The following is a 26475-nucleotide window of genomic DNA, read 5'->3' as shown; positions in this document are numbered from 1 at the left end:
TTTTTTTTTTTTGATGCCAGAAATCATTCATGATTGTCTCAAGGCCAAGTATGAGCGATTTGATATGCTTCTCAGTACAGGCGATATATAGTTTATGAGTACGCAGGATTATCATCGGCATTCCAGTGAGAACATAGAAAACAATATCTTAAATATATTCATTTAAAGACATTTGTTTATAAATGTTTTATAAAGATGTGATGACACTACATGCTGAAACCCAGCTTTAGGACAGTTCACTTCATTTTGAGTGGTAGGTTTTTAGACTGGGTTTTTTTTCCTGCTCATAACATAAAGAAAGGTGTGGTGTCAAAATAATTGCGGTGAGGATGATGGCGATAATGACGACAGCAATCAGCAGAGTTTGTCAGCCCATTCATTCTGCCGTGATTACCCAGCTGCCTAACTCTGCGGTCATCCGTAAATCAGCAAGCTCTTCAGAGGGGGAAACATGTGAAAGCAGTTCAGACCCGCAGTGAATCGGCCAGATTACCGCTATTATCACAATCACCGCTCGCTTTCTCTTACCTCACTATCTGCACCCCTCTGCAGCAGACATACTGACACACACACAGACACACACACACACACATACACGTACACGCACATGCATACACACACACACAAACATACATACACACACATACACGTACACGCACATGCATACTCACATACACACACACACACACACACAGACACACACACACACACATACACGCATACACACACATGCATACACACACACAAACACACAAACACACACACATACACACACATACACATACACACACATACATGCATACTCACATACACACACATACACACACATACACATACACACACATGCATAAACACACACTCGCATACACACACGCACACACACACATACACACACATACACACACACTCACATACACACACACACACACAGACACACACACACACACATACACGCACACACACACAAACATACATACACACACACACACAAACATGCATACACACACACTCACATACACACACACACACACAAACATACATACACACACGCATACACACACACATACACACACATACACACACATATACACACATACACATACACGCACATGCATACTCACATACACACACACACACACACAAACATGCATACACACACGCATACACACACAAACATACATACACACACGCATACACACACACTCACATACACACACACTCATACACACACACAAATATACACACACATGTACACAAACACAAACATACACACACGTACACACACATAAACATACACACACACGTACACACACACAAACATGCACACACACGTATACACATGCACACACACACACACACACACACACATATGGACACACACGTATACACATACACACACACACACACACAAACATACATACACACACACATACACACACACAAACATGCACACACACGTATACACATACACACACACACACACACAAACATACATACACACACACATACACACACACAAACATGCACACACACGTATACACATGCACACACACACACACACACACACATATGGACACACATAAGCTATACTTTTTAAAACTTTTTCACTTTACTGCCCTGACACATACAGTATGTATGGTACCCTTCCTACAACAAGCACTTAACAGAAAATTCAGCACATTTGAATTTAAGAAGGCACGTCTGAGGCAACAGGAAAAACACCCGGGGAGCGTGTTTGTTTGGACGTTGGGGCGCGTTTACAAATCGACCGAGTCTGTGCCGGTGGCGGGGAGGTCGCTGGTACACGGCGCCTCCAGCCAGACCAATTTTATCCGGGGTCGTGTTCCCAAATGTTTATCGACTGTTTCTTCTTTTGTTTTTCCCAGAAAAAAAGAAGAAGAAAGAACATTTGAGCTCCAATTAGATGTGGATGTTAAATGGGAATCGAAAAGGTCAAGCCCGCTGATCGCTTTTCAACACATTGACCGCGGGCAGGCCTTTTATAAAGGGGGACGGCGTGAAGGCAATCTGCGGGAGGGGGGCGGGTGACGGGGGGAGGGGGTGGGGGGGGTTAAGGTGGGTGACGGGGAGGAGGGGGGCGGGTGACGGGAGGAGGGGGTGGGGGGGGGGGAGGTGGGGGGTGACGGGGAGGAGGAGGAGCGGCTAAGCCAATAAGTCCGTTTAATCGTCGCGGCGTTTCTCGCGGCGACTCGTCCCGCCCGCGGCCTGACGACTGCCCTCTGATGCATGGGCGCTCGGCGGCACTGCGTCTCTCGGTGACACGCTTTTATTTTATCGCCGGGGCCCTCGTGCCCTCTATCAGCGGAACAGGGCCCCCCCCCCCTCACAGCCGCGTCTTTAATCACAGACGGCGTCTTCGGCGCGCGCGCAGACACACACACACGTGTGTGCGCGATCAATCTGGCGAGACGTTTCTCTGATCTTCTGATTATCTCTCCCCAGCAGAAGGTGGATTCCCCCCTCAGGCATTAGATTCAACCGAAATGTGTCCTCTGTGGCTCTGTGCTGATCCTGGGACAGGGCGGGGGTGCTGTTATATCAGGGCTCGGCACACTTTTACTAGCGTGCTGGAACTGAACTGAACTGGGCTGTGAACTCTGTAATCCAGAACCCGACCGCCTCCTCAAAGGTTTGTGCTAATCAAGTGGAGAGCTTCAAGGAGAGATGTATCTGCATTTCCAAAATGATTTCATTCCCTTGCATTTGGAAAGCAGTAAAATGCATTAGTTGCCATGGCTGCAGTTGTGCGCAGTGGTTTTAAGGATTCATTGCTTTTGTTAAATAAGGCTTTTAAGAAATCGTAAAGTGTATCCTGGTCAGTTTCCCTGCATAGTAAACCAAATGGTTGCCTCAAATTGAGTAAATACTGGGGATTTCTTCTAAATGTATTCTAAACCAGAGAGAATTATCATGGGGGTTTTATGTCAAGTTTAGTGTTTAACCATCCATTTATGAAAGCTGCATGGGTTGTTTTCATCATGGTAACCTATTATTATTTATCATTTCCATCTCTTAAATCAATGCTTACTTAGGAATTGCAGTGTTTCTGCACTGGAACTGGCCCCAACCCTGTCCTGTCTCTTTCAGTTGGAACAATACTCTATCATATCTCTATTACATCTCGATTATATCTCTATTATATATCTTTTACATCTCTATTACATCTCTATTATATCTCTATTATATACCTTTTACATCTCTATTACAGCTCTATTACAGCTCTATTATATCTCTATTATATATGTTTTACATCTCTATTACATCTCTATTACATCTCTATTACATCTCTATTACAGCTCTATTACAGCTCTATTATATCTCTATTATATATCTTTTACATCTCTATTACATCTCTATTACATCTCTATTACAGCTCTATTACAGCTCTATTATATCACTGTAACCGCTCTGTTACAGGCTCTGATAGTGGGAGCAGTAGCGATGGTAAAACGCCAGTCCACAGGCGAGAGCACAAAGGTTCGGCGAGGAGCTGGGGCGTTGTCATGCACAGCACACCTCCCCCGAGAGACAGAGAACCAGCCCAGCTGCTCCTGCTGGCTTTGGTGGCAGAGAAAGCTTGACGAGCGCACGTTTGCTTTGTTCCGCATGCCCCAGCGCTCAGCGTATAAATAGGGTGCCATTTCTAATTATAGTATCCTACACTCCACAAAAACTAAAAACTAAAGAAACAGTGAACCAAAAAAAGAAAAACCAAGCGCAGAACTAGGGCAGCAGCCTTTTTTCTTTTTTAAATAAAATTGCCTGATAAAGTGAACTCAAGCTTTTTTTCTCCTCAGCAGTCCAAATGTTTTCTTTCTTTTCTTTTTCCTCGTTTCCCTAATTGCGGGTGCTTCAGACGAGACGTGCCAGTCAAGAGACGCAAGGTGCTGGAAGTAAAAAAAAACATTTCATGTTGAAAAGAAGATTTGCGGGTAGTGTGCACTCTATGAGCTTAAAGTTCAGACTGCTCTGCGCTACAACCCCGTTCCTCCAACTCTGCCTCCCTCTCTCCCCCCTGCCCCCTCTTCATCTGTAAACCCCCCAGTCCCCTGCCCCCAAAACCCCCTTTTGCGACTCTAAATTATTTAACTGCGTCTTCGAAGTGGGCCGGCTCTTCTCCAGGGGCAGGGGAGATGAAAGGCAGGGTAATGCCGGTCGCTGTTAACCTGGCAGCAGAGCGGCGGGCCACAACGCGCCGAGAAGCAGCAACGTCCCCTCCATTAAAGCACTGCCTTTTCAGCACTCACCGTGCCAGACCTGGTGCCTTTTTCTCTGTGCAGAGCCAAAATGGCCGACCGAATGTGCCCTGTGGGCGAGCCGTCCCTGACTCCGCATTACGGTGAACCCTTCAGCCTCCGTGAGCTCTTCCCCCACCCCCATCTCTTCACACTCGTAAGATACATTGGTACATTAGCATGCTACCGTTCTCTATGAACGTGAGCTAAAATGAGGACCGATATTTCCGGCAGTGTGTCAGTATGTATGCCACAATGTGGCATGCATGCACAACATGCCGTGCTGTAAACACAGATAGCATTCAAATATTGCATTTGCAGATCACACGGTGACTTTTTCTACCCCACCTTGAGTTAAGGTCTGAGGTAGAGTTGCAGGATTGTCCCTTCATTGGCATTCCGTCTAAGATGCAGAAAAATGTCCTTTCATCATTTTTGGAATATTTCCTTTTCTATTTAGCTCAGAGAACCTCCCCCTTTTGATGTTCCTTTGTCTCAACATCAAAAGGTTTCTTTTGTTGTACATCAAGCATGCCCCATGCATTGCGCTGCTTAGAGAGCGAGAAGCCTGAATTAATGTGGAAAAAGCGGCAAAACTAGAACATATGTGTGTACCTAAATTCAACATGTGCACAGGTGTTGTTTTGAGCACTCTGTCATAACCGAATGCTATAAATAATTCAAATCAATAGCGTGAAAAAAATAATATGACAAATAACAGTCATTAGCCTAAGCACAGTTCCATCCAGATTACTTGTACCCATGACAAGCGAGCCTCATTGTTGAATTTTATATATTTAATGTTAGCAGTAGCATTTATGCTCTCTTTTAATGCCTGTTATTGTCGTTGTGCAAATTGGTCAATTATATCTCACAGGTCCTTTTATCAGAATATTATTTCAGTGGCATTTATTCAGTGACACATCACAAACAGCAGTAAATATCATTCGGTTTTGCTCAAGGTTCTGCCTCTTGTTATGACTGATAAATCTGAGTGATATTGTCTCTCTCACATCCTGGAGATTAATACATGAACAGTTCATTTTGGAGAGTTAAAAGGTGATTTATTAACCAGATAGACGTCCGTCTGGGGTAAGAATAATGCCGTAGCTAGCTTCAAGGTTGCTCTTGCCTCCTACGCTCTGCCTGTTCATTCTGATTTTTAAAGTCTTTGGGCGCATTTGTGGATGATTCATATTTTGACTGATCTACAAAATGTTTGGGTAGCATTACCCAAGTATCAACCAATCTGGCAGTGACCTGGATTCAATCAATATTTGTCCCTATGCCACCACTGCGTTCTCATAAAGTCATGTGATCTGCAGGTTTTAACTGAGGTTTAAACCTGCAATGTCGGTACAGTGTGTTGTGTATATAATGTGTGTATCACGGATCCCATTGTACTTTGCTGTAAAGGCCTGTTACTGTCCTGTAATCGGCCTGACTGTCCACCCACTTTTTTTGCGCTAGTGCTGGGATTAACGCCAGGGCTCTGCAGAACTCTGTATTCTTTGCCTTGAGCTCTGTGGGATCTTCTGTGAACACTTTGGGTTAGAACACGTGCGTGAGGTCTCATCTGCATATGCTACCCCCTGGTGGCAGATCAGCACATGTTGCTGTTCCTCCTTGCCTCTTCCCAGACGCAGTAATCATGTATTCCCAAACATGCCCAGCTGCGTGTACTAATGTATTCAGGCTTCGACTTGAGAAGCTCAAAGTTCCCGTGCAGCCAGAAAGCAGCGAGAGGATGAAAGCACCCAGGTCGGTGGGATGATAAGGGAGAGCCGGTAGATTGGAGGGAGCAGGTCCAGAAAGACTCCCTGTTATCTAACCTCCAGGGAGCTCCTCCAGATACCGACCCTCATCACGTAGACCAGTGGTGTTATCTCCTGAGAGCCACCTTAAAATCAGCAACCAATTCAGCCCCAAGAGACCAGGTGTGGTGATTCGACTGTGTAATCAAAAGTGATTAATGCATCAGCTACGAGCTGAGTAAAATCAAAAGCATGCACACTGTCCAAGAGCCAGATTAAAATACCCCAGATCTCGTAATTTGGTCATTTGGAGAGGCTTTTTTTTGCCTCGAGTAATGCCATTCCAGTCGGCAGCATCCACTTCTCAGAAAGGCCCAAATTACTTTCAGGAAAAGCAGTGTTAAAAGAAGGAAGCATTACCATGCAGGTCAGTCAGTCCATTTCTCACATAATTTCATTTTTCATCAGTACAGTCCAAGCACAGCCCTGCAGCCCTTGCTTCCTCCAGGCTCGTGCAGTTTTTTTAAAAATATGAATGTCTGTTGACTGGTTGTGTTGTGCGTCAGGTTTTAAAAACCTGCTTTTTTCAGTGGGCTTTTTCCCACAGCTGTATGTGGCTCCGTGCCCATAGCAGTGATGTTTTCCGTCTGTATTTTCTTTCCGCCCAGTTTGGAATCCCCACCTGGTTGGTGCACGGCAGCCATCTTGCACCAGAATACTCAGCTCAAATTAAAGATGGATGCATAGCTGGGTGGATGGATGGATGGGTAGACAGAGAGGACAGATCGGTGTGTGTTATCCTGTTAAGGCACTGTGCATCGTGTGGCCCTGTGGTCTGGTATGGAATCTGGACCGGACCAGTGTCGACTGTGGCAGCAGCCCAACAGGGTGACACATAATTGGCTCTGGCATCATCCAGGCACCCAGGGTTTCAGTCCTTCTGGATTATAGCATCGCATCGCTTACTAGCGACCCCTGTTGGTCGATCGGGCACCAGCAAGCCGATCTGCAGAGCTCCACTCTAAATGTCTTCCTCTGACTGATGTCTGTTTGAAGCAAACGGCAGTGTGGTTACAAACGGCGCTTGCCGTCACATGCTTCATAGGATAGCACATGCTTGCTGCGCTCTCATGAATTTATGGCCAAAGTTGCCGCCGTGAGCACTGATAGACGTATGCGATTGGACATTCCTAACTCGGGAGAAAAAGGATTAACGCTTTATTAAAGTAATGGTGACAAGAAGATGCAGGAGGCCTTAACCAGGATTCATTGGCTGACGTGTACAGATACTCTATGTACAGTATGAGACTATGAGTCAATAGACTTGTCATGTTCAAAACTGCCCCGCTGTTCGCTCACCTTAATCTGCATGCCCGGGACGTAGCCGGCTTAGCGCCGCGCTCGGTACAAGCAGTCCGCTGAGTAAACGGAGGAAGAGAAACACATGCTACCGGAGTCATGAAATATTGAGGACCTGGTGAACCCGGCCCCGCCCGGCCCGCGCCTCCTCCCCCTCCGAGCCTCCGTCGGCGCGGGGAGCGGCTAACGTCGTTTGACGCGAGCGAGATGTTTAATTCATCAGCGCCCAGAAAGCGCTGGATGGGTCAGAGCTTCTTTTCCCCCCCCGCCGTAGCGCTAAATGCTGATGACAGCATAGCGCGCGTTCACACAAACCCCCCAGTGGTGTTTCCCCTGGACCCCACCCCCGCTTTGCTATCCCGTGCGTTTAAACAGGGGGCCGAGCCCACTGGACCGCGCCTTTCCTCAAACGTGGCCGGGTCAACCCGAAGGTCCCGACAGCTTCTTTAGTTTTTTTTGGAAGAAATTTTATCAAGCTTTTTTTTCTTTTCTCCACCAAATGTGGAATCACCGGTTGCCCTTCTGCTCTTCCTCCCGCACACCAGCACCGCCGCAGCTGAAGTGTGTGGCGTGCACAGCTTCAGAAGACTTGCGGCCAGTGAGTGTTTAGCATGCTACAGGCCGCACGGCATAACAGACAGAAATCTGGCTCCGATCTGACCTCATGCTTAGAGTATCTCTCGCTAACGGTTGCTGACAGCCTTTGGGAACCCGGCACGTCGACAGCTTTAGCAGCTTTAACGGCAGTAAACGAGAGGTTTACCGAACAGCCCTGTCGTAAGAGCGGAGAACGTTTTCAAGGACACCGCATCAAAAAGTCTGGGCCGCCTTGTGCCGTTTTTTATTACAGACCCACGTGATATATTGCACAGCAGACCTTTCTGCGGGCATTAAAGGCCTTTCCGATGTCATTAAAAAGATCGGCACATTGCTCACAAGCAACAAAAAAAAAAAAAGAAATAAAAAATGAATGAAAAGACCTTAGGACAGCGGGGTGGTTAATAGTAACTCTCCTTCAGGCTGACAGCATCGCTGTGTCTGAGTGTGTTTAGTATTCCTGAGCGGTCTCCCCCAGGGGTCCCTCTCTCTCTTTCCCTCCGCTCTCTCTCTCTCTGTACCTGAGTGATTGACTCCAAAAACTAATGTTTAACTGCTTGCCCTCTGCTCCAGGCTGCCTGTGTTATTAGCGATTCCCCTGCGGTTAGAGGCAGAGCCGTAGAACCAGATTTTTTGGTCTGTGTCCAGATCTGCCCCTCCCCCTCGTTAATATGTATTTTAATTAAGACTAAATCTAGTAATGTATTTTAAAAATTGCAATTAAAAACCCGGATTTGCACTTTTTTTATTGACAAGAAACCATGGCTAGCAACAGCTAATGGCACTAGCCCACAAAAAGACATCTTCAAAGTTGCTTCTGCAATTGAATGTTCAAAACGAAACCGTTTGATAACGGTCAGGTAGCTAATGGTAATGGTTTACTTTTCATGGTCATAGATCATAATGTAGCTGATGTGGTTCCTTACTGGGGATTCAATAAGATAGAAGAAGATGTGACCGAGAAGAGGGAATGACACTTCAGGCCACTGAGTTGGATCATTTCTCCACTCTGTAAACTCATAAAGTCAGCGCTTGAGTGTTGAGCCTGCATACTGAAGAAGGCAGTGCTGAAACATTTGTTAAAGATGTCTATTCGACATTTTTAATAAATAAAACAACGGTACAATGTGAACTTTAAAAGCTTGGTAAAACCTTGGAAAACTCACTTTTGAGTGTGAACCATCTCATTTTTTTCTCTTGAGGTTGATGTAAATAAAGCCTTGAAGTGCTTCTGGTGTGGAACTGCGTGTGCACATCAGTTGTTGATCTTGAGGCGGTCGTATCTAAGTACAATGAGGTGCCGACAGCCACTCGCATGTGGGTGTGTCCTTCGTCTACCTGTACCTGTTCACACACCGCCCGTCCAGCGAAGTGATTGGCTCTGCAGGATGTCACCTGCCTGTGCCACACCCTCGTAACCCTGAGCTGTGAGGAGCACCTTCCCCGACCACTGCACCTCACTTCCAACCCCACCCCCCCCCCCCCCCCCCCCCCCGCCAAGCCAAGAGTGCCCATTTCTCATTCCTCCCTTAATTTTTCCAAGGAATTTGAGACTTTCTGGAGCCGTGGGAATCTCGGCATGCAGCAATCCAGCGGCTCCACGCCCCCTCAGATTGTGTTTCCGTGTACGCCGCTCTTCCACTGTGCCGATTCGCATCACTCCTCAGGAGATAGATTCTGTATCTCGCTTCCTTTCCGCTTTCTCTTTTTCCTCGTATCGCACCCAATTGCTTGTTCATGTGAGAAAAATGCTTCATGTTTCAGCCAATAGTGCATGTAGAGAAAAAGAAACTGACCGCAGTGTTTTTAGATGTTTCTTTGTGACGCTGTGCGGGAGAGTTACGAATGAGGCTCCGAATTGTTGTTTTGTGTTGAGGGCTTCGCTGGTGCCAGAGCTGATGTTCAGCAAAGTAAAGTGTGTCTGGTTTCATCTGCAGAAATCTGTTCAGATGTTCTTTTGCTTGAGAGGTCAGTTAGCCTGAGAAGATGAAACCTCTGTGCTTTTGGAAAATCAGCCTTCAGTATCCACGCTGAATTTACTACAAAAACGACTTCTCAAAAAACAAAGTGATATATAATGTATGTTCTCTTATTAAAGCCAAAACAGAGGGAATATAAATATAAATATATAACAGAACACACTGTACACTTTAATATATATCAAGTATTGCCACTTTTGTATCTGTAATTTTTGTGTGAAGTGTTATAGCCTATGCAGTGACATAGATGTGCTGGTTTAGAGTAGTTTTTATTGCTGATGGTCCAGTTCCGCAGTGGGGTGATTTGGGTTTTTATTCTAGAAGGGTACAGGAGCCTGTTTCATCAGTTGGGAGCAGCCTCTTATGATATAATGCGATTAGGTGTCACGTTACGCAATGTTAAATCAAATCTGCTGTACTTGGCTTTAATTTCCCTGTTGGATAACAAGATTGTTCTTGTGCAAACCACACAGTTGATAGAGGTATGTTTCACTTTGATCTGAAGCCAATGAGCATCTGATTGGAGTAATCAGATGCTGTAAGTATTTCTTTCGAAAGCCCTTAAACCATATAGACCTCTATATGAGAAGACATTTTTGACAGTTTGAAATTATTTATTCAGCAATGAGTTTGAGAATTGAAGTCTACCACAGTGTTTCACTGACCGGATGTGAATTTCTTGTTTAATAATAATGATTACAACACCAGTAATGCAATAAAAGCAAATGTACTATTATCTGGTAAACGAGGCACTACAATCAAATTGGCTTCATAATTGCAAGACTGTATTATGCATGCATGTAGCCTACATACATGTATATTTCATGTATTGTTTTTAGATACAGAAAGGATGTTTGGTTAGGCATTAAGCTCAGGCTCACTAGTGATGCATCACACATTGGAGCTCTGTTGCGAAGGCGCTGAACAATGGCACGGTCATTTAGCACACTGGTTTGTCAGTGCTGTGTGTGTTGTGTTAACCCCTTCGCGCAGATGCCAAATCCGGCCAATCCTCGCCCATTTAGAGGGTGTTCTAAGGCCTTATAACTCCAGGTGTGTGCACCACAGAGACTTGAAAAATGACTTGAATGAATCAAGACACTTGTACCATTTATGGTACTACTTTACAGTACTTAGATTTGTTTATATTCATAATATAGGCAAAATTAAGTGGCACAAATGCAGTTATCTTGGCGAAAGTGCAAAAAAAAAAAAAGTTCATCATGAACTGAGATTGTGAGAAAATAAATGTTTATTGACAGGAAAATAGGGAGGCATCTAGCTACATATAGATATGTACTAACATAGTAAAAATATGTTGTTTATATAAATATATAATTTATGTAAATATATGACAGTTATATATTTATATAATTACAATACATTTGTCATTGTAATACAATGGATTGTATTTTATCACAAATAAAGTACATTAACAGCACAGTCATTATTCAGCATGGTGGGTAATCTCCTGTTCCTCACTGATGAATCGTTCCAACACATCAGTGCTTTTGTGCAGCGTGCTCAGTCAAAAGTGTAGATCAATAGTGTCACAACCTCGCAGAGAGGGTCACGATCCTCAGCCACGCGTAGATATCAATCACACTTCCTGTGAAGCTGTAGCATCGTGACCCCAACGGAAGCTTTCTGCATGTGGCGTGCAAAAATAAAAAGAGTCGGTCTAGGCAAGGAATGAACACAGACATTTCTGCTGTTAACGTTCTTCATTGTGCATCCACCGGTGCCTGTTGAGATGGAAGTAACGTAATATGCCTAGGTGCTGGTGACCTCAGGCAACTGTCAACCATAAATTAGTACATGAATGAATGTCTGAAAGTCTAGTGGCACCATGAAGATCTCTGACCACTGTCCATTTCATCCCTTTTGCAAAACAGACAGCAGCATGCATAGAACAACAGGAAATAAAATATTGGGATGCGCACAAACTTGCAGCCACACGCTCTTGCAGTCTCTCCTCCAAACCGCACAACGGGCAGAGCTTCAATATCTAACCTGACGAGACACACCTGGGCTGACTACTGATAACACTCAGCTGTGCTTGTGCCTGTAGGTGATGTGGCTGCTGTCCAAGGGGCTAAAGGCTTCCCAGGGTTCGGGACAGGAGGAAGCCCTGGCAGCACTACATGGAGCAGGGGCAGCTGTCTCTGGTCCTCCACTACCCCTCCAGGCAACATGTGAGTACAAAGTCATGGTTGTTTCACATACCCTTCATTCTTTTACCAGGCCCGTCCATGGAATACCTGATAGCTATAATTAACCCAAGATTTCCAATGCCACCCATTAAAGATCTTGATGTGTGTGTGTGTGTTGCCACTGTCAGGAAGTCAGGAAGATTTCCACGTTTGGCATGTTGTGTTATTGAAGCGATGAAAATGTCTCAGATGATTGGACAGGTCAAGTGCTGCACTACCAAACTACGCACACTCCATGTGCCAGTAGCAAGATAATACAGTACATACTGAAGTCTTTATTGAATGGAAAATCACACTTTCTCTTGCAGTAAGTACCACTATCAAGCTAACTTGCTTAATATCTCGATACTTAATGGTAGGATATGTATACAGCTAGGCAGCTATCTAGCTTACTTAGCTTGTTGCAGCTGGCTTGAGGTAATGCTAGTTGACATTGTCTGCTAATGTTACAGTCCCCTAATTGCAAGAGAGGACAGTTGGCTTGCCAACACTCGCAAACTTTCTGTCCACTCTTTGGAACCCCCGTTTATTAGCTAGGTAAAATAGCTTATGTTTGTTAACTACAGTTTCTGTCTTTGTTGCCAGAACACAGGGACAGTAATCCTTCCATTTTCCTCATTTTCCCTAGTCTCAATTGAAAAGCTACATTAAGGGGAATCAAGTTTTAATTGTATTTTTGTGTGGGAACAGGATTAAAATGTTGCAGTATGGGAAAATAGGGGAGAAACCGCAATGGGAGATTAGCCTGGGATATAACAGTAATATACTGGAGCCGTACGAGAGTACGAGAGCCTCGGCAGGTTTGCCGACACCTTTAAGTTAAAACATTTATGTAAATAGTTTTATGTGCATTATGTTGGCAAAAATGTACGTGTTTGTAAGATTATAGTCTTGCGTCGTCTGTCCCAGGGTGTAGCTTTTACACAGCTCTGCTGCAAAGCCTTTCCTCTCACAGTCTTATCGTGGGGTTTCATCACATTCAATATTGTCAGGGGGAAACCATTTCTTTCTGAACTGCAGGTTTCCATTTTTGTTTTCCTTTCGGCTGCGTGCTGAGTATTGGGCCGCTGATGAAATTCAACATTGATAGAATTTTGTCCCTGCAGACATTTTTTACTTAAGACTCCATTGCTCCTGCATCCCTAATCTTTCCCCTGATACGTGGCAGTGTTTTGCGATATGGTGGCGGCCGCGTTGTCCCTGAGGGATGGAAGGGAAAAGAGCCCGGATAAGCAGCAGGGATGTGGCGGTGGGAAGTTTGTTAAACTATAATTATTTACCCTATATAACTTCCCATGGATTCCATTCTAAAGTGCGTAATCTTTTCCTGAACTATGGAGCCTGGGCAGGTGAAAGCAATAGGGCAGAAAACTCACCATTTGACCAGTGAAATTACAAAGGAAGGGTTGAATGATGTGGCTTGCAGTGTGTGGACTGAACCTTTGTTTAACCTAAGAGTTACAACTGTGTAAAAAGCAAGTGGGGTTTTGCATGTGGCTGATGTAAATGCCTAAACCTACTTTCTATTTGCATGTTTATTTCTAAAACTGATTGTTCAAGACAATAAATGACTGCTGCATCTTGAAAGAGACATCTCTATGTGTAAAACCAAAAATGGTAAGAATGTTTGTTTATTTCATATTTAGTCACAGATATTGCTAGTAAGTGGTATAATTAGAATTATTAGAAACAAGAATTCCTCTTGTTAATTTTGCTATTCATTGAGAAGAATTTTTCACCGCTATGTTGACATGCCTTAGAGCTATTGTTGGCTTTATCTTGTTGCTATGATGAAATAAAAAAAATTGGTGGTGAAAGAATATTTTTATGGACTCCTAGATTGGTGCCATTTTTCAGTGTGTCATGCTTGGGGGGTATGGTTGCAGACGAGACTATAGGGAGGGGTTCTTGTTAAATGGCAGTGTTGGCATTTAGAAACTCTGTATTTGGAATAGTTGTCATGTATTGTCTACTAATAAAGCTAGAACACAGAGTGTGTTGTTTCTGCTCATAGTTTGGTTGCAGGAGCACTGAATGCCTGAGTTGAGCAATTTCAGAATGCCGGCATCCTGGCCACTAGGGGGCTTGTGCGAAGGGGTTAAAGAAAATCTACTAACCAAGCCGAACCCTGCTTAGCTTCAGGCATCAAATAGGACAAAGTCACAAGGTGGTATGTGATCACTTTTAATAATTTATCTATCCGGCCTGGTGCCTCATGAATTAGGAGGGATACAGTATGAACCGAAGTGCACCATCTCGGATTCAAACCTGTAACCCTCTATGCGCAAGTCATGTTCCCGTACCGCTGCTCCACACTGCTGCTCCAATGGGCAGTGTTTACTGGTGGTACACTAAATCTCATATTTCACAGAAAGGTCCTGGGTGCCTTTTAAGTCACCCCTGTCTCATCTTGAAGTGACAACTCATAAAGAATGTAACACATCAAATATGGATATTTCATCGCACCTTGTCAAGAAACAACAAGGTAATATTTTTCTTATTACAGTGACAGAGCTGGGGGGGTGGATGGTGGGGACGGTTTCTGCGGAGTGGCATCTTGATTCGTGTCATATTTCATATTTCATATTTCCCATTCAGCAGTTTTTATCAAATTAATGGACCCCGGAGCTTGTCTTCTCCCTGACTCTCACACCCGGTCATCTCTCACTCGTTTGCTCACTGTCACTCTCTGTTTGACACTGGTAAGCTGTCATTTAATCGGGAAACGTGTAGGAAAAATTAAATGATGCAAAGCACCCCCGCTTTCCTTTCGTTTTTTTTTTTTTTTTTTTGGGATTATTTGTTGTTTGGACAGGCAAGCGGTAGCACAGTGTAGAGTTTAATGACAATGGAATTGTACCTTAGCCATTAGCCTGAGCTCTGCGCTCTGATTGATGCACACACTTATTTACGGTTCTTCACGCAAGTCCCATAGCATTACAGACAGTATCCAGGTGGCAGGGTCCCACACCTTTTCTAATGTCTGTTATTGATCTGATTTAGAATGAGGCTTTCATCTGCAGACTTGTTTACGGAGACTAACAAGCCTTGTTTTTAGAGAGCAGGTGGCATGCCGTATGTATAGCCTGAAACGGTGTTTCACGCGGTAGTCAGAATTCACCAAAGGGAGAAAGCCCTTTCTTCCACCCCACCGAGGTATCTAAGGCCTGCATTCAATCAACATCTGTCCCTGACTTTGATTCACAATTAAACTGCAAGTGTCACTTTTTTCACTGCAAACACAATTTTATGTGTTTTGATTATCGCTGAACTCACCAACTATGCTCAAATTTTAAAGAAAAAAGTCAAAGCTTAGATCCAGGCCTAAAATGACAGAAGGTGATAAGTTGGCACCACTTGGTAGCAAGTGGTAATAACTTGATAATTCCAATTTTTTGGTTTTAAATGGAAAGTTTCGAGGTTTGAAATCCAAACATCAGATGAAACACAAACCTTTCATGACAGGAATCTCCTGGGGGCCCTCCGTGTTTGAGCTTCTCCAGCCAATGTTTTCTGTAAAAAGAGAAAGAAAGAGGGAGCGGGGGAGAGAGTGAGACAGAGAGCGGGGGTGGAGAGAGAGGGAAAGAGATAAATAAAGAGAGGGAGAGCAGCATTGGTGTTTAAAGATGCTCGGCTGCGTGACTTTGTCAAGGTCAGACGTACAATGGTTATCGGTACAGAAGGAGAAGAGAGGAACTGAACAAAGGCCCTGCAGTCTCTACCCATTTAAGCCGACGCCCGGCCAGTCCACCTCTCTAATTAATCTTGTGACCCCTCGCCCCTGTGAAGCTCTCTCCAAGGTAGCGGAGGCCGGGCCTGGTGCCGGTTTGGTTTCAGGGGGCAGCGGGGCTGCAGGCTGCCCAAAGGAGTTCAAAAATCTGATGCTTTTTAAAGGGCATCTCTTTTTCTGTGTGCCGTACCTACCCCAGAGACCAAAAGCATAGACTCTCCCCTGCCAGTGCCTTGTCTCAGTCACGAGCAGGCTTTGTATTGCGTGTGTGTGTGTGTGTGTGCGCGTGTGAGCATGTGAGTGGGTGTGTGTGGGTGTGTGTGCGTGTACATGTACATTTTTTTTCAAGAACAGGTCATGACCCCTGACCCCTGGGTGACCAACCTCCACCACACACAGTGAGGGAGGATATTACCCAAACACTTAAAAACAGAAGATGGTGGATATTACCCACACACTTCATAACAGATCTGGGAGGATATTTTCAAAGGTGGAATGACTATACACTGTGGAAAATGAACTGCACTCACTGCCCATGTGACCCAAACAGGGGAACAGTGGGCACTGTAATGGAGTAATAGGGCTGTAATGGAGGGTGAGTGTGGATTCAGTTAAGAGGGGTGTGTTTTAATGAACGCTTGTCTCGTTGAGATGGGATTGGTTAAGAAGGCGACAGCCTGAGCCTGTGTGGTGTGGGGTGAAGTGGGGAGATACGCTGGCTCCCTGTTCACTGCCGTGTGCAGCCCTGACTGCCTCTGCGTCTACCCATCTAACATAAAACATCTCTGCATGTCTCTGTTTCCATAGCCGCCACCGCCTCTCCAACCCCCACCAAACTTTCCAGCTCTGTTGTGAACAGGTCTAGAGCACAAGTTTTTAGGACACGATTGTGACCCAGCGAAATTCTGGACAGTACAACCTTTTCACAGCTTTCCACAACCAAAAAAAAAAGCTTTTAATCTTCAACAGTCAGCCATTCTTCTCCTCTCTTATCCTTCCCTCCTCTCTGCTATCTGTTTAGGTTACCTGCTGATGTGTCGGGAGTGAGAGATGCCCCCTGTAACAGCCCCCCCCCCCCCCACACACTCCCCCAGTCTGTGTCCCTGTTTTCATCACATGTTCCCACCCTAATGCTGGTTTCACACTGAGGGGCCCCGTGGAGAGACCAGCCCATCTGCATCTCTCTAATGTACAGAGAATATATGCGAGAGAAAGAGAGAGAGAGAGCACGAGCAAGAGACAGAGAGGCAGAGAAAAGAGAGTGGGGGAAGACAGAGAAAGAGAGAAGTGAAATGGGAGAGAAAGATACAGGTGGGAGAAAATAAGAGAGGAAAAGTGAGACTGAGAAAGAGGGAATAGGAAAGAGGGAGCGATAGAGAAAGAGAAGGAGGAATAGGAGAGCATTCTTATGTAAAAAAGTGTGTTCTCTGCCCTGCCCCAGAGGCTGTTGGATAACATTGTGATGTCTTCATGAAACTGAGTACTCAACGGTACGCCTCTGCTGTTTACAATAGACAAAAATAGATTTTTAAAAAAAACACTTTTTTGCTACTTATTTGACAGTGAAGGGGAAAATGTGTATGGCTTGGAAGCATATAGTGCACAAAAAAGTAAACATCCTCCCCAGTATTTTGTTCCAATCAACTGGATTTGCTAATTAGCCCATTTTTTTTCTGCCTGGAGGTAGAACTAATTAGTGAAATCAGCTGGCTGAGTTCATGGGTGGAAGAAACTCGTGGCAGAGCTTATACATTCTGATCCCTGAGTTTTCCGCCTCTGATGCGGTGGCCCGCTGGCAGCCCTACGTCAGTAAAGCTGTCGGTCGCGCTGGCGTTGCAGACTGGCGCTGCAGCGCTCCGCGAGCGAACGGTTAGAATGAAGCGGTCAGGATGAGAGCGCGCTGTGAAGAGAGCCCGGTGTAGATGGCGAATGGGTCTGGCGCTAGTGGCCCGCTGCAGCGCCACTGCGCCAGTTTGCAGAACGCTGGCGGGCAGACAGCTGGCACAAACACGAGGAGCAGGAGCTGCATGCCATCATTATTACGCTCTTAGTATGTACGCTAGCGTGAGTGAGTGCGTTATATGTGCAGTGGTGTCGTCACTTTATGGGGGAAACACTCAAATGTGCTGTGAATTTGGAGTGACACTTGAATTAAATTACCGGTAACAAGCCGCCATGAATGCAGACTGTACATTAAAATATAATTAATGACTAATAATCTTGTGCTTCTCGGTTGTTGTATTGTTTTTTTTTTTGTTTGGGCGGACTCTGATGTCCTTTTTCCTGCTTTATTTTAATTGAGTGTTTTGGTTTTAGAAAATAACCAAACTAAAATGACTTTTTTGTTTTCCTTAATCCTCTGGAGATATCCTTAAAAAATAACCATTTAAAACCACTTGTTGTGCTACTTGTTTTTGGCTAATGAAACCCTGGAGGTGGGCTTGGGGTGTTTTGTACAGGCAGACACCTTGAAGCACTTATTTGTAAGGTCTTAACATGCACACACGTCATACTGATCTTTCAAAATGTTTTCAACTGAGTAATGCATTCTGTGTCTAAATGAAAAATTCAGTCTTTTTTTGGCACTTTGAAGAGTGTGAGTGCAAGTGGGTGTACTGAAAGTGCTTGTTCAGAGCACCTTGAAGTAACTGCACTGGTACGGAGAGGGAGAGAGAGAGGGAGAGCGTGTAAGAGAGAGAGCCAGAGAGAGAGAGCCAGAGAGAGAGAGAGATAGGCTCATCCTTTCTCCTTTACTCAGCCCCTGGGTCTTAGCTCTAATAGCTCATTTGCACCCATAGACTACCAGCTGGTGACACTAGGCTAGATGTTCCCAGGATTCCATGATGACATCATTCCCAGAACAGACTCTGGTTGTTGGGTTGTTTTTTTCCTCCCTGGTAATTTCAGTAACATCTTTTCCCTCTGTCTGGGGATTGCAGGGGGATTTATTATTTTTTTATTCCGTTTAAATTTTTATCAAATTTATCCAGCTGCCAAGCCCTTTGGCGATCACGTTATGCACGATGGTGCTCTCGCTGCTGTGAATAATTTTTTTGAACAATTTTTTAATTCCTGGTTTTTCTCTGTCTTCCCGAATGTGGAACACCCGATCGTCGCCCTGTCCTGTCGCGTGGCTGCAACGCCCTCCATCAATTTGGAAAGGGGCAAACCAGTCGACCAACACGTCCTTGCACAGTCTGCCCACTGAGCTGTGTACGTGCAGACAGCATCAATCACAGACACAGGGAATACTCTGTCCTGTTTGTGTCTTTCTGACATGTTTATATATATATATATATATAGTTATATAATGTTAGATTTCATAAATTGGGTGGGTTTTAGTTTGCAGGGCATCACTTAAAGTAAAAACAAAAACAAGAGAATTCATGACACCATGGGTCTAAATCTATACCTTCAGTGGTTATTGGAGAAATATGTGGTGTGAAGCAATAGATTAAAAGGAAAATGCATGCAATTAGCTGACTATTCTGGTTTACATACCACTTTCATACCACCTTAATTATATAATTAACCCAATAATTAATGTGATCTGACATTTTAACTCCCCTTTATTCACAAGCTCACGAATGAAGAGTTCTTGTGTCTTTACATAAAACATTTTGCAGTAGTGTATTCTGGGAGTGAACGTACTTTGTTGTATACAGCTAATAGCTGATTTAGCCAAAGTAATTAGTGGAAACAAAAATGCAGAAATGGAAATGGCCTTGCAAGCATATGGCTCTCCAAGCGGGCTATAGATGCTCAATTTATGTTTCCCATATTGGGGAGGAATAGAGGGAAGAAGAAAAAATACCTGCAATAAATTCTAAATTAGAAAAACTAAATTGCTGGCAGAAACCAGAGAGACTTTAGCTATAGCAATAACAATGTTTCTGTTATCCTGGCATTTGCACTTGGTGTTGTGTTATAATCATAACACAGACGCACGCATGCACGCACACAGACACACACACACACGCATGCACGCACTCACACACACACACACACACACACACACACACACGCATGCACGCACTCACACACAAACACTCACACACACACGCACAGACTTGGCTGTGTGCAGCAGACCATCATAAGCTTGTTGCGTGCTGAATTTGCATTTCTCATGCATATTTCTCGCCAGGGAAAAAGAGCCAATACAGCACATCATGTACAGGATCTTCATGGCGGCAGACAATTTATGCACAGGAAGAAGTAGTAAAGATAGGAAGGAAGTGGATCACATGCAAAAGCTTGGGAGGATACAAGGCAAAGTACGAGTACAAATACAAGGCATCACTGAGCTGTGCAGGTCAAACAGGGCTATCTCTCCGACCCCTCGGTGGTCTAATGGATTGTGAGACCCGTTTGGTTTCTTTCTCAGTCATGATGAACGCCTCTCCTCTCTCTACACTTGTAGCATCCTTAGCTCCTGCCTCTACCCACCCCTGCCCCAGCCCAAGCCTTGGACATTAGTGAAGTTCCCTGGAGTCTCGACCCAGAGGGCGGTCCTACAGTGTTTCGTGAGAGGCAGAAAAACTCAAACTCTTAATCTGTTAACTGAACTCGTAATCTGTTTCAGGCTAATTGTAACGTCACAGTAAATTATTCAGTGTCAAATCAACTCTTACAGAGTACGTATGGTCCCTATTGGATTTCATATGTGCTCTGTTAGAGTTGAATTAACGCTGGACATTTTACTGGTCAGTTTTATCTTCCTCCCTCGTCTCTGTCTTGATATAAGAAAATGATAGTAGGTGTTGTCACTGATTAATAATCAAGGCCAGGAGCCGCTGAACCTTCCGGACTCTTCCCTTATAAGGAGCAGGGAGGATCATTGGGCGTGGCCTGGCGTCTCCCCGGGTGACCGGGGGCGTGAGAGGTCCCTGGGTAACAGGGACTGACGCCTCTCTGAATCCTGCCGAGCGGAGTCCGGTCGAGAGGACTCTGCGTTTCAGGAGAGAAGCGCGTTAGTGCCACCTACAGAACAGCAGGCGCCCCCGCGCAATGGGAGCCGGCGCGTCCGCTCTCCCTCCGGGCCCTATTAAGAGCCCTGGGCTTTTATTTCCATACAGAGAGGGGGGAAGAGGAGGATGACGCGCCGTCTCTCAGTCTAATTTTATTTTCTCCCGATTTCGCGAATAAACACAAAATGAAGAAGAAAGGGGGGAAAAAAGCTTTGAAAAATGCTGGGCTTGTCATCCTAATATGAAAGGAAGGGTGTCTTTATCGTATATTGTCAGCAGCGGTCTTGGTTTGGTTAGGGGGTAAGAAAGGAATAAGGAAATATTCCGTCGGTTTAATCTCATGAATAAAATATGTAATCGAAATAGAGGGGGGAAATGCAGAGGGTTTTTTTTTTTTATCCCTGTGAAGCAATAATGCCAGATGTGAAGAATTGGCTCATTCCATTACCTAACTTAGATATATGTGGTAGGATATGAAAGTGCCGATAAAGTCCTTTCATTTCGTCACATAATTAGTGTCAAAGGGGCTTTCTGGTGGCTTCATTGATTTAAGAACAGGTTGAGCGTTTCGCTGGTAAATCATTTTTTTACGAGGCGTGGCAAAAGGTGATGTAATGAACGTGTGGCCGTGTGTTTGCTAGCCTAGCTTCCAGCACCGCTCACTAGCTACGGGCCCCAGTGCTGCGGCCCGGCCTCCCCCAGCTCCTTAACTGCCATTTATATTGAGCCAAAAGAAAAACCTGATACAGTATGCTTTGTGCACACTACCCTGCCATTACGCGGCCTCTGAAGGCCCAGTTCTGAAGCCCTCTGCTATAGGAGATTCGCTACAGCGCAGCCTCGTTTCAAAATTAAATGCAGTCTTTGCAAAACATTCGTCAAAATCGGCCGACCCAAAATGAACCAAAACCGTGTAAATTTATTCGGTGTGAAAGTTTAATTTGTCTCATCTGGCCATTCAAAATACAAATAGAAGAACGTTTCTTAATTCACATGCTACATTTAATAATAGTTTATTGAACATATTTCCTTTGAAAAAAAATGTAATCACTCAGTTATCAAATGTATTTATTGCATTTCATAAATATGCCCATAAAAACTGGGGCACAGTTTTGAGGGAGGACACACGATGAACAGACCAGATAGATGGAGAATAGCAGTGGGCTGACTGTCTTTTGCCGTATTAACTAGTTAAACTGAAAAAAGAAACAAATCACAAAATTCCGATCACAGAGACAACAGCAAGGTGCCAGCATCAGCAAGCAGAAAGGAAAGACGTCATAAGTCCTATTGACCCGAACTGCTATGCAAAGTGTTCACTGAATTCCCAAAATACAGCTGTGGGTGAAAACTCACCATATAAATTTATGACCCCAAATGACTAAAAGCTATTTCAAAAAAAGGAAAAAGAGAATTTATCCAGTATTTTGGGTACATTAAAAACTGAAATGGGTCAATCTGACCTGGGTTAATGATGTGAAATTAAGTGATGAGTTAATGGTGTGAAATTTAATTGGGTGTTGTTGTTTTTTTAGGAAATGAGGAGGAAAAAATGTTGATATGAAGTCATAAAAACTTCTGTGAATTATTCACTAGAGTAAAGTCCCAAGTTATATGAATATTTATAGTAAAAAGATGTCAGTCCACGTGTATCCTAATCTACTATAGACCATGTCAATCACTGACTGAGATTACAATCACTGCAAATCAGCTCAAAAAATGTTGTTGTATGAGTTGTCACCAGATCAAGAGTCATAATTATTTAAAGGACAAAGGGATGAAATAATGAGTTATTGAAAATATTTTAAAAAGAGAAACAAATAAAAAATGAAAGTACCAGCTGCCATTTGCCATCCCTTCTTTTGACCATTCTTTTGGCATGCTTCGATGGCTGTGCCTTTTATCAGTGACAAATTACCCTCCCACTTTTGTTCTTAATTGGGAAGGGGTGGCATAATTCTGCATTTCTTTTAAGTACCTTTGGCAAAGGGCCATGGTTTTCCTGGACTGTTCTCCACACCTGCAGTAAAGGCTCAACGCCGCCCCAATCAGGTCCTCCCCTGCTAAAACAGCAGGGGCTCGGCAGCATGTCCAATCCTTTAATTGGAATGAAAATAACACCTGAATGCCGGTGCAAAACGCGTTTGTGTACCGCGCTTTTTAAGAGGGTCACATCAGCGAAAGGGAGAGTGATGTAATGATGTGATGATCGAGGAAATTAACTTCTGTGTTGGTGAGAGTAATGAGTTTGTTTTCGTAACGTTGTGGAAAATTGAGGTGGGAAAGGCTCAAGCAGCGGCACTTTGCAAAATGTCCGCCGCGCCTGACTGGCTGCTGCACTGCTTAATCAAATAAGCATAAATTCATCACAGAGCCGCCTTCTCTGCATATGAGAAGTGCGGGGAATTTATCTCCTGTAGAGAGAAAGACATAAAGAAAAAATTCCAGTCTTGCATCGCAAAGACAGAACGGGAGAACAAAGTGGAGTAGAATCCTGATTAACTATTTAAACTGACAGATATGTGAACACGTTTCAGGTTGTTTTCGGTTTTGCAGGAATCGTTATCTCCCAGCCAGACAAATAAAGTTTTTAAACGGTTTTTTTAGGTTGTAGACAGCTATTAAAATGTTGCATTCTCAGAATTTTTTCCCAGTCAAAAGCATGTACTTCAAATGTTTCAGCAGGAAAAAAAATGTATGTGATAAGTAGACTCAAATAGACAGATGAAGATTAAGAGATACCCTCACACTCTTTGAAAAACTCCCAGACATGTTGAATGGTGTAAATAATACAGTAACTGGAACACACTTGTGAATCTTCATACCTAATAGATGGCATTCTCCTCTTCAGAAAAAGAGTTTTGAGATGGATCCTGCTGAACAGAAAGCCCCATTGAAGCAGATTGGGCTTTATGTTTTAGTGTCAGCCTGTTTCTAGTATCCCCTTCCTCTTTTTCCCCAGGTCCTTCACCTCTTTCCTCACTGTGGGTTTTCATCCATCCATCCATTATCTATACCCGCTCATCCTGAGCAGGGTCGCGGGGACTGTGGGTTTTGCCTAAGCCAAACGTTTCTTACCTCTGATGTCTTTCTGAAACAATAATTCTGTATTTTATCATATGAAAATTGATTTAAGGAAAAGAACTGTTGGAACCCACCCCCCGCTTTCTGTTCTGCAAAACTGGCATTCTAATTTTGTATTGTAATGCAGTACAATTTCCATAACTTCCAAGCACTTTGTCAACTGCTCACAGACAAGGAATCTGGACCATCTCAATACAGACTGTGGCTGTTAGCCAATTCACAATTAGCAGTTGTAACACCTCGGGAAGGTATAGTTCAGTCAGACAGTTAGGGACTTGTGTTTCATTGCTCCCCAGCGACCCTAGCTGGTTGGGCTGCTTGCCAAGGCTGCGTATGAAGTGTCTTCTCTGTGACTCAGCTCTGTGTGAACTTAGCCTCTGGGCTTCGGTGTTAAAAGAAGCAGGCTAGCGCCACCGCATGTTTCGGAGGGGAACCGCAGATGTCTATGCTCTCCCGGATTGGCAGCTGGGGCCACCACATGACTGCAGCTGTAAATAGTTAATTGGGCATTCCAAATTAGTGCAGGAATTGGACAAGCCAAATTTCAAAAAGTGAAACAGGCCATAGACATCTCAATTAATGACTAAGTAATGAACTGTGGGAGCTTGAGACAAGGGAAAGATGAAGTGCCTGCATACACTCTAAAGGTAAAATTTAAAAGACAAGAACATTGTACTGGCACAGAGAAGTACCCACACTTACAGAGGGTTTATTTTGAAATAGTAATGGCACGCATTAGAAAGCATGAATGTCGATATACACATACCTTTGCTTTTAAACAACAGAGTTCATCTAGCCTACGTCACTGTTATTAAAAATATTCATTGGCTCGGATCACTGGCTTGACCGTAAGTATATAAGATGTACCATGTTCAAGGTGTTTATATTATTGCCTGCATATAAAATATGCATATAAAATAAATTTCTCCTGTTTTTGACTTTTTCACAATGATTCTAGTCAAATGAAATTATTATTAGGAATTTGCTGTAATCTCTTGTTCATATGGAGGGGGTGTGGCCTGATGTGGATGTGATCTCCTGTTCAGTTGGAGGGGGTGTGACCTCATGTGGATGTGATCTCTTGTTCGGATGGAGGGAGTGTAGCCTGACACTTCCTCACATCAACAGAGAGCTCTCCCAGTCGCTCCTCCAGCCATAATTCTCCACAGTTTTTTTCGGCTGCTGAGCTCCCGCGTTTCTATTTTGGGACAGGCATGCACGGATGGCTGCCTGCCTCGGGACCCTCTCCTCCTCCCCTATTGCGTTAGGCTCCTCTCTCCCACAGTCTGCCTTAAATTGGCTGGGATGAAATATTTACCAAACGCAGGGAAGGAACACAAGGCAGGTGTGCAGACAAAACATCTCATTTGAGTGTGGCAACAAATAAAAATAAAAATCCTGTAACAAGTCATGGGTGTTCGTTTGTTTCCACCTGTCTTTGTTAAGCTGAAGACGCTTTGTTTTTCTTTTTCTGTTTTTGTTTGTTTGCGTGTCGGTGTGCTTGTGAGACGGCTGCTTGTCTCTTAAACGCCACTATCGCTGAGAGAGATCCTTGCTGGCCTTCAAACCGACCTGCGCTGTTTGATTAGCTCAAGCGGGAGAAGACGGCCGTCTGCTGCAGTGTGCGTGGGGAAACCGGTGGAAATCAGAGGGGCAGAGAGACTTGCCTTGTGCGTGTGTGTGTGTCTGTGCGTGTGTGTGTGTGTGCGTGTTCCTATGTTAAATTAAGCCAGAATTGTCATCACCTTGAAATACATAATTGTCATCACCTTGAAATACATAGTTTGGTGAGTTCAGAAATCAAGTCATTTTCGTGCCAAACTGTGTTTCTGAAGAAAATGAAAGGTAGCGTTTATTTTTGTCCCTTTAATGGTCTGCTGAGCAAGAGTTCTTCTGTTTGTTTTCTCCTGGTGTGCTGGGGGGTTAAGGCGAAACCTAGCGACTGAATCCAGGCGCAGTGTGCAGATTTGTTTTTTTATTTTCTTTTTCTTCAGTGTAGTCTGTTTCCTTCATCTCAGTTTAACAGACTTTTGCTTAATCCCCAAACAGAAAAGGTCACGGGCATGCAAACGTACATCTGACTTCTTAATACACCTCACCAGAGATTCGGTGAAAAGCGCAGATTCCAGTGAGGACAGATGACACCCCGCACTGAAAGCAAGAGCAATTTCTGTTGGCGAAGTCAGTATCATTTCAGCGATAAGAACCTGACAAGGCTCAAAAACGGCTGTTTTCATTTAAAATTCTTTACAGATCCCTGATAACTTTAAAGGCACAGGCAATGTCACATTCAAACTTTCGTTACATAAATGTGCAGTTCAGTCAGTCAGATCTGTCCAATTTTTCTATTTAAGAGTTCAGACGTGACAAATGTTAATTGTCCAGCCGGGGGAAAAAAAGACAAATCACTGATTCAGGTCAAGCCCTGCCGGGACGGGTCAATCTAATCCAGAGAGCGAGGGGATGGAGGGGGGCTCAGAATCCCTCCCACACCTCAATTTCACCCTCATTGTAATGCTGCAGGCCGCTTTCAGCT

General features: G+C 44.2%; 1 long non-coding RNA gene across 1 annotated transcript in view; it reads left to right on the top strand.

Moving 5' to 3' along the window:
• The window catches only part of LOC118217308, a 123557-nt gene extending 109820 nt beyond the window's left edge, over positions 1-13737 (top strand). The window contains exons 3-4 of the long non-coding RNA XR_004763162.1: positions 12017-12140; positions 13327-13737. This is a non-coding gene — a long non-coding RNA (uncharacterized LOC118217308). The remainder of the gene's footprint in view (positions 1-12016; positions 12141-13326) is intronic.
• Positions 13738-26475: the final 12738 nt, after the last annotated feature.

This window comes from Anguilla anguilla, chromosome 17, assembly GCF_013347855.1.
Source record: "Anguilla anguilla isolate fAngAng1 chromosome 17, fAngAng1.pri, whole genome shotgun sequence".
In the NCBI taxonomy this organism is placed as follows: Eukaryota; Metazoa; Chordata; class Actinopteri; order Anguilliformes; family Anguillidae; genus Anguilla; species Anguilla anguilla.
Note: the sequence above shows the minus strand (reverse complement) of the source record. Positions and strands in the feature narration are given on the sequence as shown.